Genomic DNA, 14,767 nt, shown 5'->3' with positions numbered 1-14,767 from the left:
TATGTGATTATATTTTATGTGCCTTGAGCTTCCATGGATTTAGTATCCATGCAAAGTCCTAAATCCAACTCCAGTACATATTGAGGGCCCACTATACTATTTTAAATTTAGGTTTGTGTTCCTTTGACAGATCCCTTTTGTGGAGAAAACTCTCTCCTCAAAATTAGATACCAGAGGGCTATCCTTGCCAAGCCCCCTGGTCCCATTTCATGTCTCCTTAATCAGCAGTTCATTTAGCCAAGAGACCCCTCAGCCTTCATACAGGTTGAGGATAGCTGGCTACATGGAGTTGGGGTGATTTTTGAAGCCTCTAGACTAGTTCATCCTCAGATGAAATCAGACTTAATTCTGACCACATGCCCTGTTAACACAGAGTGCATCTATGCTTCTACATGGACTCTCCAATGTCTGCGAGATAAAGGTTAATCCAATGTCTTCTGTGCCTAACCATGGGATTAGTTTTATTTTACACAGGTTCACAGATGTCCCAGTAAAGAACTGCACATTGTTTTGAAATTTTAATTGGAAGTCAGACATTAACATTCCTCTTTCAGAATGGTAAGTCTTAATTACTACAAATGAAATCACCTTAATATCACCTTCATTGCTATAACCAGTTGACAAGGTGATCAGAGATAGGCTGTAAGCTGCCATAGGTCCAGATTAGATCAGATTCTATTCTGATTGATCACATAATCCACTGCTTGGGCAAATTCTCATCAACTGCTTCAGGTTTTCAGTGGCTGACCTGCTATAGTCCATCCAAGATGACATTAAGAAGGGACTTGACCTATCATGGTTTCAAGGCAGGTGTCTGCCATCACGTCGTTTCTGCTCCATACGAGAGCAGCTAGAATGGCAGCCATCCTCACATTAAGAGGCTGTTGAGGGGAGTTTTCCAACAGGGCCTGCCCACCAGACATCGTTTTCCATCTTGGGATGTGAACACGGTCTTAGAAGCTCTGACGGTTGGGCCGATCAAGTCCCTTTGGGAGGCCTTCCTCAAACACCTTTCCCTCAAGGTCATCTTTCTCACGGCCATTCCCTCCGCCAGATGGGTGTCAGAGCTGGGGCCCTGTTGGTACGTAAAGACTTCTGTATTTTTAGGCCTGTCTCAGTGTGCCTTCGTCCAGACCCTACCTTCGTGCCTAGGGTCAACTCAGCCTTTCAGGTGTCACAGGACATTCTCCTGCCTTCATTCTGCCCCGATCCTAAGAAGGACTTGGAAAAGACCTGGCACACATTGAATGTGTGCAGAGCCCTCAAAATCTACATCAAGAGGACTTCAACCTTAGGTCATCTGAGATGTTCCTTTCCTTTCACCTGGGCTCTTTGGGGTGCAAGGTACCAGTCTCGACTCTGAGTAAGTGAATCAGGTCTTGAATTCAAAAGAGCTACTGAACTCTTGACCTCACTCCACCCAAGGGGTTGATGGTGCACTCAACCAGGAGTGCATCTACCCCTGCGGCCTTGACCACTAGCGCCTCCCTGTCAGATATGTGCAGGGTGGCCACATGGAAGTCGCCTTCGACCTTCATAAGACATTACAAACTGGACGTGTCTCAGTCCGCTGGGGCGTCATTTGAAAGGAGGTTCCTCCAACAGATTGTGTCGGGGGCCACAGTCTCCTAGCAGCACCTCCCTCCCAGTTCGAGAGGGCTTTTGTAAATCCCAGATTACAGGAGGACAGGACCCTCTCTGCTGGGAAAAGGAACGTTGGGTACTTACCGTGACATGTTCATTTCCTGCAGAGAAGGGTCCTGGCATCCTGCCCACCCGGGTGCTGCCTGCGGCCTCCGACCCTGCCTGGCTCTTGGTGGACCTGCCTTGTTCTTCTTGTTGTTGCTGGATTGGTATTCTGAGTTCTTGTTTGTTCTTGGACTAGTTTTTTCTAAGGTGTTCTAGTTAACCCTTAGCTGAGGTTACAGAAGTTCAGTTCCTTGATTACCTTACTAGTCGCTTGTCTTGTTATTGACTGAGGCTCAGGGGGGCTAGCTCCTCCCTATATAGGGGCCGGTCTTTTGTTTATTGTCCCTGCCTACAGGAGCAAATAGGAGGAGCTAAACCCAGATTACAGGATGCCAGGACCCTTCTCTGCAGGAAATGAACATGTCACGGTAAGTACCCAACGTTCCTTTTTCTTGTTTATAGTACAGTGCAGTGATTTTATAACTACATTAAGTTCATCTGGCTGCTGCTGCTGCTGTTGTTATTGTGTGCCTTCAAATAACTTCTGATTCATGGTAACCTGAAGATGAACCTATCACAGAGTTTTCTTGGCAAGATTTGTTCAGAAGGAGTTTACCTCTGCTTTCCTTTGAGGTTGAGAGAATGTGACTTGCCCCCCGATCACCAAATGGGTTTCCATGGCTGGTCAGGGATTTGAACCCTACTCTCCTGAGCCCTAATCCAGTGCTCGAACCACTATATCACACTGTCTCTCTTTTGGATGTACTCTTGCATAAGTGCGTATAGAATTGAGCAGCCTCAGTTTAAATATACATTATTTTTGTTTCTCCTTCCTTTTACTATTATCTTGGAATAGTGTCCAGATGAATGGAAGTAACTGTGTTGCTTTTATACTCAAAGAATTGTGTTTGTATTATATCTCAGTCCATAATGCAGGATTTAGAGCAGAAGAAAAATGTATTACTACAAATACCATATGCTTCCATGGAAGTGATACAAACACTGAACTAGCATTTCTTTCAATCCTACTTTAGTTTTAAACTGTCTGCTTTCATTTTTAATTTGTGATTAAAAGACTATGTATTTTATTTATCATTATATGTTGCCTAGCATATATTTTGATGTAAAAACTGGGATTTAAAAATAATTTTAAATTTTGATCTGGGATAGTGAATTATTTTTGTCAGACTGCATGGGAAAGTATGAATTACACTTTCTCCATAACCTTTACTAATCATCTAGTAATCAAAAAGTCCACATGTTTCTTTCCGTCACAATGAATAATTGATTACTCTGAACTACTTGCGTTGGACAAATTGCAGTTACTTCACCTGTAAAGTATATCTAGCTGTAAAAAACCAAATTTCTCTTTGTTTTTGTGTGGCATCCAATTGTTATAATTTATAAGGAAATAAAAAAAATCTATTAAACTTTAGTTTACAATTTGCCATGTTTAGCTGTGAGAATGACCAAATCTTTTAATTAGGCTGCTCATGACCTTGGCAGATATTCAATACTATTCTTGTGGCAATTGAGAGCCTGTTCTTTCTTTCTAAGTTAGACTAACAATACACCAGAGCAAAAATGGCAATGTTGCTTGGTTACATTTCACCGCTTGGGAATCAAGGCTTTACATGGTTCATTCTGGGTCCAAACATCAAGGAGATTTTTTGAATAATTTATTAGGGATATACCCTCTGTTATTTTTCTAAGGTGTGGCCCTGCTAGTCTGGTAAAAAAACAAAACAAAACAAAAGAAAAACCAAGAAAGAGTTGTTAGTCTTTAAGGAGCCATGGGATTCTTCATTGTTTATGCTCCGATATGAACGAGTGATATCACGTCATAGCTATAGTTGTCAAGATGTGATGGTATTCTTTCCCAGCTCAATATATAAATAATAAAAAGGTATTTTAAGTCCTTGAAGAAGTGTTCATCTTGATCAGTATTGTTTTTTGACTTGCTATAAATAATTTAGTTTTCATTTGTTCAGAATTTGAATCCTTTCCAAATTTGAAGCCGTACTTTCCTCTGTTGAAGTGTAAGGATGGCATGTTCTGCTTATTATATTACTTGGGTAGTTGCTAGATCAAGCTGTTCGTGACCTTGGCACAGTCTGACATTTTAAGTTGTTTGACCTGAAATAATGTTAGTAGACAAATGCTAAGCCCTGCTGACCAACAAACAAATTTAGAATAGGCTATTTGAACCTCTAGGCAATCAGAACATAAAACATAATGGTATGCCAGGATATTACTCTTTTGCAAGTGGATACTTTAAGACAAACAGACTTTTGCTGTGTATTTGTGTGTTCAACCTTCCAATAAGATGCCCTTCCATCACTGGCCATGTTGCTGAGGATCCACATCGTTTTTCTTGTTTGTCTTTCAAGTCATTTCTGACTTATGGCGACCCTAAGGCAAACCTATCATAGAGTTTTATTGGCAGATTTCTTCAGAAGGGGTTTGCCATTGCCATCCTCCAAGGCTGAGAGAATATGACTTGCCCAAGGTTATCCAGTGGTTTTCCATGGCTGCAAATTTGAACTCTGGTTTCCAGAATCATAGTTCAGTACTCCAGCCATTACACTACACTGGCTCCAGACAGTTGTAATGCCCCAATGATGGAGATCCCTAACCTGGAATTCAAATGGACTGAAATTGAAAAGGTATTACCAGTTGATAGACATAAGGCACTCAGCACTGAGAAGCTGAAAATAGTTTTATAGTACCACAAAAGTTACCCAAAATAAATTGTCACTTGTTAGTGACTATTCTTGATGGAAGCATCTTCAGCAGCATGAACAAAGTTGCATGTCTTCTTGAGTAAGTGTCTGTCAGTCTTGTGCCTCTGGAGCCTGTAATCTTTTCCCATTCTTTGGCAAAATTGCTCCAGCTCCATCAGACTGGATGGCCTGTTGGTGAACAGCAACTTCTAAGTCTTGCCACACATTCTCAGTTAGATGGCTTCATGCAACTCATTCTAAGATATCTAGTGTTACTTTGGCTGTGTGGTTAGGCTCATTGTCTTGGTGAAACTTCACCCATGATCCCTTGAAGACTAAACAGGATTTCCTCTTAAATTAGTCTATGTTTAGTTCCATCCAAACCCATCTAGATGATCTCATTGTGAGAAGGCCTTGGTCGCCAGAAGAAAAAAACATTCACATCAATGCTATGGAACTGATGACTGGAGAAAAAGCATTTATTTCCTTTGAATCTCTTTTGAGAGGCAAATGGTGCAAGTGTTGACCGACAACACAGTGATATATTACATAAACAGGCAAGGTGGTACGCAATCATGTCCTGACCCCCTCCTTCGCTTTACAGTTTGACTCTGTGACTGGTACATCCAGAGACATCTCCACATCATTTTACACATCCTTTGATTCAAAAGTTTTGAAAGAATACATGTCCTTCTAAAGAGACATGACTGCAACTTTCCATCCTTCTCCCAAACTGTTTGTTTGTTAATCTGCCTGTCTCCTCACAACATTTTTCAAAGTGGGTGGCTCTGGCTATCCTGTTGTCTTATAAACTAGCTCTAAAGGACCCTCTGACTCAGGTTCAAGTCCACTCAAGTTGCTGCCTCTTGTGCTTTCTTGGTTGGTGTTTTGACCACTGACATTTGCTGTGCTGCTACTTATGGTCCCAGCTTATGATTTCTATTTCATGTTATAGAGTGGGGTCAAGGTCTTGAGTCTATACTATACGTTTTATTTATTTATTCATGGGATTTATAGCCCATCTTTCTTCCAAAATGGGATTCAAGGTGGTTCCTGTGTTTGGGAGGATAACCCATGTATTCGCTTCCGGGCGCAATACAAGGTGTTGGTCGCGACCTATAAAGCCCTAAATGGCTTGGGCCCAGAGTACTTGGAGGACTGCCTCTCCCCATATAATCCGCCCTGCACTCTCAGGTCAGGAGGGAGACAACTTCTGAGAGTTCCTGTGACGAGATTTGTAATAACTGCGCAGAGGGCTTTTTCGGTCGCTGCCCCGCAGTCCTGGAACTCTCTCCCTATCGAGCTCCGCTCAGCCCTCTCCCTTGAGTCCTTTAAGAAGAATTTGAAGACCCATTTGTTTCGGCAAGCTTTCCCTACCATGTCTTGAATTGTTATCTGCTCCTGTAATGATGTTGATCGTGTTTTAGCTAGGGGGTTTTATTGATGTTTTTATTGGTTTTAAGTTAGGAATGAATGATGCTTTTATGATGTTGTATGGTTTTATCTTGGGTTCCTATGTTATATAATGTATTGTTATTGTTTTTGTTATTATTGTTAACCGCCGTGATCATTGGAACGGCGGTATATAAATAAACCTTCATTTGTGTGAGTACAATTACAGTTACAGGTATGCATCCTGCCCTTTGTGCTTTCCCAGAGTTAGCTTGGGTACATCAAGTGGTAAAACCCTGGGTAAATCCATTTTAATTTCAGGTTTTCAGGTTATAACATAATATAACAAAATGTGAAAAGTGTGGGCAGTAGGATTTCTAGACCTCACAGAACACAACAGAATCTATCAAAAGGAGTTGCCATTCATATTTAGCAAAATGCTGCTGTCCTTTCTGAAGCACAAACATAACACAACATGGATATGGGGGGGGGGGACCTTTAGTCCTAGGCCTAAATCTAATGCAACCCTCATGGGAGCATTGAGATTTTCAGTCTCTCTAGCACAATAAATAAATAAATAAATGCTGCTGCAGTTTTCCAGTCATCCATAGTAAGTTCTGGGTGTCCTTGGCGAGGCTGCAGTGGGGAGACTGTGACTGAAACACACACACCAATTTAAAATCTGCTCTTGTATGAACAAAATTTCAGCATTACCTATGGCTCCTAGAAATGAATATATTTTCTGTAGGGATTTTTGAAAGTCTTTTATTAAATGAATATAATGGCTGCCTAAATATCAGTATGCAGAAAAATCTTGTGGAAGCTTTGAAACTGAGTGAAAGAAATTTAGCATAAGCTTTTGTAGTTTTCATCTATTTTCTCAGATGCATCTGAGGAAGTAGGCCAAGACTACAACAGTTTATGCTATAAATTATTTTGTTCAGTTAGTCTCAAAAGTGCTACAAGATACCTCTGCATACTGATGTTCCAGATCCAGACTAATGTGGCTATGTTTCTGAATTCAACTGCCAAATAGAAAGTGCTTTTCTCTTGCAAAAGGGTTGTTAATAACTTTCTTTCTTTTGCTTTCTTTTGAGGATTTCATATATTTTGAAGATGAACATGTAAGGCTTAAATAGCCTTTATTTCCAAGGAACAGGGGAAGACCTAAGATGCCTGGGCAACATCAAACTCTACTAAGAATTCAGGTCAGGAACTCCCTCTCTGTTTCCTAGCAACTCAGGATATGGTGTTTTCTCCTTTGAGTGAAATCATTCAGAGACAGATACTGGGATCATCTGCAAGGCCTAAGGCAACATTGTGCATAGCTTGAGAAGAAGCATAGTAACATAGCATGATGCCTGATGGTATATAAGAAGAGGGCTGTGCCTCACAGATCAGATGCAATCAACATTACTTCAGAATCCTTTCATGTGAATCGTAAGCATAGCATTTTGCTTTTATGTACTGCTTAGCTATTTGACAAAATGAAATTCCCCCCTTCCAAATGCATGTAGCTTTTCTTGTTTTGCTGAATCTGGCAAAGCAAAAATGAATGCAGATATGAGGCTAGACTGGGAAATGTTCCTAATTTCTCTGACGAAGAGTAACTTTTAAATGCTTTAATAGGTTTCTTAGTTACAGAGACAAACAACATGGAGCAATGTTTGCATTGCTCTGTTGTGTTTAGTTTCATCAGCTGTTCTATCACTTTAGCTAATTTCTTTATACTATGTAGAAAACAACCTTTACTCGTTCTGTAGTTAATCTGTTTCAGAGTTAATGTAATGAAAAATCATTATGTGTTTGGGAAAAGTTTTTTTATAATGCCCTCCATAGAAAGTGGTACAGTGATGATTCACTAGTGTTGCACAAGTCTGTAGTGACTAGTTGTACTAATATCTTCATGAATTTCTGGGCTTCTAAGGGTATCTTAAATGTTTGCTTTTCAGATATCAGTTTGCTCATTTATTTTACAACGAATGAAAAACAGATTGTTGTACTTAAATACTATTTTAACTTTCTTGCATTTGTTACTTATCATTCATTCATTAGTACCAAACATTGATTGACTCTAGTGTTTGTGGTTGATTTCTTAAAATGAGTTCTTTTCCAAATGATCGTTCCAAGCAGGCTTTTTCTTAGCTTTTGCAAGGTGGTTTCACAAGGGAAAATACAAGGATATATAGCCCAGATGTAGCACTGTAACCTTTCTGTATGGAGCCAACTTTGCCAAGTTAGATGTAAAAAGTTCAGTACCATAAGAAAATTGCAAGGCTGTGCAATTCAGGGGCTCATAAAATAAGTGTGATGGAGACAGTATAGACCAGTGATGGTGAACCTTTTGGAGACCCAAACTCAAAGGCGTTCTTGCACCGGGTGTCACCAGGTGCCAGGGGGTGGGACTTCCAGGGGGCAGGACTTCTGGGGGCGGGACTTCCCCAGAGACAGGTGAAAACCTGGGAGGGCTGTGGGGAGACGAGGAACAAGCATGTGCCTTTTCCTCCTCTTCTCAGCCCTCCATGTGCCTTCAAAAATGGCTTTGCATGCCATCTCTGGCACACATGCTATAGTTTTGCCACCAAGGGTATAGACTTTCTGGTGTCCACATCTTTTGTAAAAAAAAAATCAATAAAGTTAAATTTTTAGTGTTAAGGATGGAAGATGCTCAGCCTCTGTAGCAGGGGAGGGAATCATGTGGCTTTCTGGACTGCAACTCCTAGCAGCTCTAGCCAGCAGAGCCAGTGCTGAGGATCATTGTGAGCTGTAGTTTAACAACATTCGGTTGCCTGCATGATTCTAGCTCTGCTCTGTAGGATGTATCATACTAAATAATAGCACTTTAAAAAATCAGCAATTGGCAGCGTGGGATGGATTTCTATGTCATTAATGGAGTCAAGATAACCATACAATAGATGTCTGTGACACCTTGTCACTGCTTGTGTAGGCTGTTTTAATGGTACTGGCTGGGCCTGGGTGTTGCACTTCCTAAAATGCATGTCTTAATGGTTTCTCCCGTTGCATGTTCAGCCTCATAAAGACTTAAATTCACATTATAACCCTACAGGAAAGGAGGTTAGAATTCAAGCTTGCTGGCTCTATTTTGTTTTTACTTGAACCCTAAGACCCTCCAATTGGTGCCTAGTACATGAAGCAAACACCTAGAATTAAAGAATACTGGATCTAGGAATTTGTTGTGTGTACAAGTCACACTCTCTCAGCCTCAGATGATTCAATGGCAAAAGCCCTCTGAAGAAATTTGCCAAAAAATTCTATGATAGGTTCACCTTAGTGTCACCACAAGTAAAAAGTGACTTGGAGGAACACGACAGCAGACAACAAAGAGTGAAATAATATCTGTGTAACATCTTCATCTGTGTTTAATTAAAATTATATTGATACTTCATCTTTGCCTTATTTGCTACCTATACCAGTGTTACTATACCAGCCACTATACTAGTGTTAGAGCCTAAGAGCCTGAAAGAATAACCTTATACAGAGCTTAGAAAAAGCAGATCCTGTGAAGATCCTAGTGACTATAGTACCCTAAGTCAAGGGTAGGAATTGTGAGAGGTGACACAGATTACCTATCCTCAGTGTAGAAGTGGAAGATGGTGCGCTCCTCCAGATATTGTTGAACTACAGCTACTGACAACTGTAGCTAGGAAAGCCAACAAAGAGAAAGGTTAGAAGATGCAGTCCTCCAACACCTGGAGAGCCACATGATCTCCACATCTACTGTAGGAAGAGTGTGGTAATTTCTAATGGAATCACCACAGGCATTGATTTGTAGATTCAACACCATGGTCCTTCAGAAAGGAATGGAGGAGGAGAAAGAGGTTGTTGTTGTTATTAACAACAACAACAACAACAACCTATTTATTTCTATCCCTTTTTCCCATTCAGGACTCAAGGTGGCTTACATCAAATGTTTAAAAAACCCACATAATGGCACACAGGTTTTAACTGTATAAATGTACTCCTAGCCACCACTGAAACCTGAGCTTCCAGGCTCAGGGCTGAATCCAGGAATATACCTAAGTTGTGCACTGAGTGTTAAGGAGCATCTACCACAGGCTCAGTCTCTATTCCCCTATTTACCTTTTGACTGATCAGGAGCACCTCTCCCATGTCTCGTTTAACTTTCAAATTGTAGGGTAATTTAAGTTTCCTAAGGCTTCAACCTTTGGTAAGGAAACAAAAATATTAAAATATCAAAAATATCAAAGCCAAGCCTGTTAGGGTCTAACTAGCTTTAAAATCAGCAGAGTAGCAGAAATTTACCTTTCTATAACTAGGCTTCCCTAAGAACTGAGACTGACTCAAAAACTACAAACACATAGCTTGTAGTTTAAAACAAAAATGTACTAATACCTTTAATTTGCATATACATAAAAGAGATATACTAATCTAGCTAGTGAATAGTTCAGGTCAAGAAAAAAGTATTTACCTCACCATCTTTCCAAAGTAAGTTGAGAAAAGATTAAAAATTGTATTGCAGTTTTTTTTATTTCACTTAATGTGGCTATGGTTGGTTTCTGTTCAAAGATGAGGAAGGTAATACATGTCCCAGAATATGGTCTGTAGCTTCTATTCAGGAAATGGGAGGAGAGATCCAGATTGTTTTTTCAGAGTTGGAAGGAGAGTGAAGGGTAGTTGATGCAGCCTAGAAATGTTCTGTGCTTCTTTTTATGTTGCCTAATGTGATTTGAATTAGATCCTTGGGGATTTTGTGAAATGAGAGACTGTGTTTACTACATAGCCATTATTGTTAAAGTTAGTGGATTGTGTTGCTTGGGGAGATTTCAGTGAGCTAAGATCTCCTTGGCTGTATTTTCACTTCCTGAATAGAGTGTCTGTCTGAGAAAAGTTATCAGACTTTGCAGCTGGAGGTCTGAGGAGCTAAGAGTTTAGAGGCCTAAAAATGCTGAGTATGGTGTACTTTCTCTGTGGGTTGTAATCCAAATGGTTGATCCATGCTATAGACTGAGTTTTTCATTTCTTTTGTCTTTGTGATCTTTTGCTGGGATGGCAGAGGAGGAGATGCCAGCCTAAAGCTGTTGTGTACTTATTCCTTTTACCCGTGCATTCAAGATGTTTGCAGGTTACAACCTTTAACAGATTGGGCAGGCATGTCTTGAAGTCAAGATGGTAAGGACTAGGTGAAAAAAAATGCATAGTATTACAAACTCTTCAAATTCTAATATTTCATGCTAGTCAATTGCACACCTTTTCACCAAACCTCAAAAGTAACTATTTTGACTTGCCATTTTACCACATTGTTGCTACAGGAATGCTGGATTTGTATATACAGTGTTCTTCTTTTATCTTGAAGAGGTAATTTGATATTGTTGTTACTAACTGCCCTCCAGTAAGCCCTGACACATGGTGACCCTGTGGATGAGGCCTCTTTAAGAACCTCTATCCTCCACTTCTCTGCTTCGATTCTAAAAATTAATGCCCATGACCTCCCTGATTGAGTCTCTCCGTCTGGCATTGTAATCTTCCTCTCTTTCTGTTGCCTTCTACCTTCCCTAGCATTGGTGGTGCAGTGGTTAAATGCCTGTATTGCAGCCACTCACTCAAAACCATAAAGTTGCGAGTTCAATACCAGCAAAAGGGCTCAAGCTCGACTCAGGTTTGCATCCTTCCAAGGCCGCTAAAATGAGTACCCAGATTGTTGGGGCCAATTAGTTTACAGTTGTAAACCGCTTAGACAGTATTAGTTCAGTATGAAGTGGTATATAAATGAAGCTGTTTGTTTATTGTCTTTTCTAGTGAGTCATGCCTTCTCATAATGTGGCCAATGTATGACAACCTCAGTTTTATCATCTTTGCTCTCAGGGAAATTTCAGATCCTTGATCTGGTCAAGGACCCATTTGTTTGTCTTTCTGGCTGTCCATGGTATCCTCAGCCCTCTCTTCTCTAGCACCACATCTCAAATGAGTTGATTTTCTTTCTTTCAGCTTTCTTCACTGTCCAGCTCTCACACCTGTACATGTTAATTGGGAATATAATATCTTGGATGATTCTGACTTAACTGCTCTGCTGTATGTCTTTACACTTCAAGATCTTGAGTAGTTCTTTCATGGCTGCTCTTCCCATTGCTAGTTTTCTTCTGATTTCTTGACTGCAATCCCCATTCTTATCAATGTTTGATCCAAAGAACAGGAACTCCTTATTTTGATTTCCTCATCATCTAGGATCAACTTATCTAGATCCTCTGTGATCATTGTTTTTGTTTATGTTCAGCAGTAAGCCTGCCTTTGGACTTTCTTCTTTGACCTTTCTTAGTAAGTGCTCGAAGTCTGTGATGTTTTCTGCTGGTAGTATGGTGTCATCTACATGCCTTAGATTGTTAATTTTCCTGCCTCCTATCCTCAGTCCTCCTATTTCGGATTCTAAACCTGTTCTGCATATGATATTTTCTGTGTACAAGTTCAACAATTAGGGTGATAGAATATAACCCTGCCTGACCCCTTTGCCAATTGGGAACCATTCTGTTTCTCCATATTCTGTTCTGACAATAGGCTCTTGTCTTAAGGTCAGATTTCTCATCAGGACTATCAAATGTGTTGGCACTCCCATGTCTTTAAGAGCATTCCATAGCTTTTCATGGTCTATGCAGTCAAAGGCTTTGGTATATTCTATAAAGCATATTCTATATATTCTGTAAAGCATATATTTTCTTACGGAATTCTTTGCTGCATTTCATTTTCCATTGTATGTTTGCAATGTGGCCCCTATTGTCTCTTCTTTTTCTGAACCCCTCTTGATATACTGGCTTGCAATATGGCCCACTCTGCAAAAAGTAAAAGACAAATGAATAGAAAGCATTTCTGGACAAGATAAATAATTTTGACAATGCTAATCTTGGTGTCAGTGATGACAGGAAGTTAAGCAGAAAATACTGTGTAATTACTTGGAATAATACTGTGTCTGAGACTGGAACTCTGTGCCCATTTGCAAAGGAGTAATGCCCACTGGATTAAATGGATTTGCTTTGGAATAGACATGGACAGGAGTACACAGTATAAATGTGAGTCAAATGGCTCAGTAGATGGTCTGGCAACACCCAATATTGTAGCAGATTTTGCTGAGGCTTAACTAGATGGATGTGCTCAGTATTTTGGATGTGATATTACTGGGAGACTCACATAGCCATAGGCTGTACACTAGGAATTAATATATTGTCATAAAATGCTTGTGAATATCTCATCTGTTTTGGCCACTGTCATTAGATAAGCTGCTACACTAATAGGAAAATGATTCTAGACTTCACTATGTTCTTTACATGGGTTTACAAAATAGTTTATTTATTTTAGTTACCAGTTTGGTTTCCATTCAACCTGTCTCTCAAAATAAATCTCATCAAGTTCTAGTATCAGAACACTATTAAATAAATTATAATAATATTAAATTGTACCATATTAAAAGTATATGAACCAAAAGGTAGAATACTCCCTTCCTCAACAACTGGTCAGTTGCTAAAAGTCTTCCTGAATAGAAAGATCTTTGGTTCTAAGTGGAAGGACAACAGGGAAAGGATCATCTATGATCCAAAGCCTAGAAGAAGTAGCCACTGTAAGGGTCCTTTCTTGCACCTCCATTAAATTTGTGTCTGCCTTATATCCCATTGTTTTATTTGTGTAGCATTGCTTTTTTGTCTGTGAGTATCCCCCCCCCCCCCACCATGGAGTATAAAAACTATGATTACTATAAGCTATGTAAGGAAACATTGGTGGCTACTTCATCCAGATTTTGTGGCATGTGCTACTCAAAAGAAGGGCATAAACCTACTTTGGGAATCATCATAGCTTTTGTTGAGTTTTATAAGCATTATCGTTGTTATTGTGTGCCTTCAAGACATTTCTGACTTACGGTGACCCTAGTGAACCTATCGTGGGGTTTTCTTGGCAAGTTTCTTCAGAGTGGGTGTCCTGACATTACTGAGAGATGCTGACTCTTAACACTTTCACATATGTGTAAAATTAGGATTACTATATTTAAAAAATGTGTCAATACACTGCCTAGGTAGCTTTCACTTAACTACCCAAATGTAATATCTACTTCTACCCTTAATTTGAAAGAATAAAACAGCAATTCACAAATCAAGTCTCAAAACCAACGAGTGTATATAAATTGCAGGAAAGTCTCCCACTGTTTTACAAATTCATTCACTGATATCTCCCTCAGTAATGTAGAATAATAATAATAATAATAATTAATAATAATAATAATAATGTTTTATTTAAATCCCTCCTCTCCAAAGGGATAAATTATCCATGCAATAATTTAGCCATCTCTGCTGAATTGAACATCTTTATTTTCCATTCTGTGGGGATTTCCATACTTTTCCATCTCTGGGCATATAAGGGGGGGGGGAGATTATCCCAAAAGGATGGATTGGGACTGCCTTGGTGCTGCTCGCCCCAGAGCCACGGCAAGCACACGCCGCACCCCCATCCACCCTACCTCTAGCCCAAATAGGAACAGAAAAGATCTGTTTCTATTTGGGCCAATACAGCGCTGCCTTAGCTGCTCCAGCACAACCCCTGGGCAGTTTCTGTGTGCTCCAGGGGCATGTGTTGTCAAAATGCCACGATCCCAGAGCAGTTTGAAGCCACTCTCGTCTGGTTAGCTGGGCATCTTCTGGGAATCTTGGGGGCGTGCGCATCAAAACAGAATTTGAATCACTGATAGGCCAGCTTTTCCAGGCCATCTGTTTAGCTTCATAGTGTTCTTGCCTCCACAATCATGTGTTGAACCATCTTTTCTTGTTTCTTAATTTGGTCAACAATTATCCCCAGTATAGAGAATTCAGGCTTAAAACTTGTCTTGAGGACCCTTCTGTATCACATAATGAATTAGATTCCAATATTCTTTTGCCTTTTTACAGGTCCACCACATATGGTAGAATGGTCCTTCTTGCAATTCCCATTCCCAATATCTGTTTTTTGCC

The 14,767-nt window shown here is 40.0% G+C and overlaps 1 protein-coding gene across 3 annotated transcripts in view; it reads left to right on the top strand.

The window, feature by feature from the left end:
- Positions 1–14,767, top strand: part of CRACDL (CRACD like) — a 78,059-nt gene that overhangs the window by 19,369 nt on the left and 43,923 nt on the right. For 2 of the 3 annotated variants that reach the window (XM_042456033.1, XM_042456034.1), the window contains exon 2: positions 6,902–7,012. The gene's annotated coding sequence lies outside the window, so the exon portion shown is untranslated. Of the gene's footprint in view, positions 1–6,901; positions 7,013–7,079; positions 7,245–14,767 lie in introns of those variants that run through there. The other variant, XM_042456035.1, reaches the window with a different exon arrangement.

The sequence above is a fragment of the Sceloporus undulatus genome, chromosome 3, assembly GCF_019175285.1.
Source record: "Sceloporus undulatus isolate JIND9_A2432 ecotype Alabama chromosome 3, SceUnd_v1.1, whole genome shotgun sequence".
Taxonomy (NCBI): Eukaryota; Metazoa; Chordata; class Lepidosauria; order Squamata; family Phrynosomatidae; genus Sceloporus; species Sceloporus undulatus.
The sequence above is the reverse complement of the archived record's forward strand: the minus strand, read 5'-3'. Positions and strand labels throughout refer to the sequence as shown.